The sequence below is a fragment of the Limulus polyphemus genome, unplaced genomic scaffold (genome assembly GCF_000517525.1).
Source record: "Limulus polyphemus unplaced genomic scaffold, Limulus_polyphemus-2.1.2 Scaffold6728, whole genome shotgun sequence".
In the NCBI taxonomy this organism is placed as follows: Eukaryota; Metazoa; Arthropoda; class Merostomata; order Xiphosura; family Limulidae; genus Limulus; species Limulus polyphemus.
This window is the reverse complement of record NW_013672338.1, coordinates 15911-17944: the sequence shown is the minus strand read 5'-3', so window position 1 is coordinate 17944 and position 2034 is coordinate 15911.

The following is a 2034-nucleotide window of genomic DNA, read 5'->3' as shown; positions in this document are numbered from 1 at the left end:
CTCTCGAGATTTCAGGAAGGGACGTGAACGTTCGAGAAGCGCATGACGTGTTACTAGCGTCACGTGACCTCCGCTGTCGCAACAATATAAATGTGTTTATCTTTGCTGAATGAGCGTAGGGACTAAATTGTAGTAGGGTACTTGAATTCTAAACACTTTAGATAACCATCATAAACTCGGATAAATATCTAAGTCTTAAAATTAAGTGAACTTAATTCTTAATTCAAAACTTAAAAAGATATATTAATTTCATTTAAACAAATATTTAAAAAGCTCCCATCTAGGTACGGCAGACATCCTAGGTTTTAGCCTTGTTTTTTTTTTTTTTTGGTCCCGGAGCAGGAACGATAAAAGTATTACATTGTTCTAGTTTCGCTGTACCTCAGTGTGAGTTTCATATTTACGGTTTATTATTGTACATGACACCTTTTACATTTTACTTAGAAAATGACCAGACAAAGACAGATCATACAGTACAGTGATCTTTCTCTGCTACGTTTTCCTAAATCTAATCTGTCATTGGACTGCCATAGGAATCGAGATTTGAAGACCTGCCCAGCTGCAAAAAAGAAAATGAAGAAGCAACATCTTTATTTTGAGTAAGTTTAAGACAACTTAAGTGCGTTTTTATTATATTCATTAATTTTATAAATGGATAAGGTTTTAACAAATTTTGTTTTCTTATTTGTTTGTCAGATTATTTAGAAATTGTTATATAGTGGGTTATTGTAATTTAAACTGTTTTAGAGCTGTTAGTGTCGCTCAGTATTGGAAGTAAAATATGTCCCAGGTCTTCACACTGGAAATAAGGTAGCCACAAACTATGTCCATGCTTATCAGCATGCTTGATTCAAGAATATCTTGTTGTATTGGTTTATATAGCCTTTGTAGTTTGTCCTATTGTTAACGCACTGGGGATGGGTGTTTTAGAAAAAACGGTAATAAAAGATTATTGGAGATATGTTGTCTGGAAAAGTTACTAACATTACTTTGTGTTAGTAACTTCATTCGTTGTTCTCTTTAGTAGGTGACGTCTTTTCTGCTCGAGAGAATATTTTAGCATTAGATAAAGCATCCCGGTTTAACGTTTTAGAACTGGAATACTTTTGGCTGGCCGATTATGACGTTAACTGAAAGTGACAGCTAACCAATACTTTCAGGGAATAGAGGTCACGTTGTGACGCCGTCCACTGACAAAGCCTATTCACATTCTAGATCCAAGAGTGCTTTCTTAGTTCGGTTCTCCATTAGTCAACTTATTGGAAGGACATTCTTCTTTTTTGGGGGGAGGGGTAGAAGGATGTTCCTATTTAGATGAGGTGGTAAACACTAACTAAGGGGAAACTGATTGTCTACTCCTTCGCAATGTGTGTACACCCACTGCTTTTTATTGTCTGAATAAAGATTCTGTTCATCTGTTGAAAACGGGTGCAGCTTTATTATTTAAATATCAGAGAGAAATCTTAATCTAATTGTCTTTCTCACAAAACCCCGTAAATTTCATTGACGAAGTTTATCGTTTTGTGAAATAATCTGACATTTATTGAAATCGGTCCCATCCGTGAACACCAAATAAAGTTGGGAGGGACTGTAGGGTAAGCCGCTGAACCGAGAAATTGTCAGTTGTATTTTTTCCCCAAAGGCCAATTTAGTAAATATTTACTACAGTTTATTGTGTGCATTGGCTAGTGATGACGCTAGAACTAGAAAATAAGCTTTTCATCAGAGTAGGCTTTTTGAAGCGAGATCGTTGCAAATTGCGAGTGTCACAGAAGTACCTCAGCTGTTTGCCAATCACGAGCTGGCTGATACTCGTCTGTTTCTGGATGTTGTAGACGCGTACAGACAATGTGAAATGCTAATTTTGAGGTTACTTAATTGATTCTGATGTAGATGTGTTACTTGTACATTTTTTAATTGCTCGCAATGCCAAGAGGCTTGGCTATAAAGGACAATGAACCGTTCATACTCGTTCGATGACGAGGAATCCACTTTGAGACTAATAATGGTTGGAGACGGCTTGAATGGGTAATG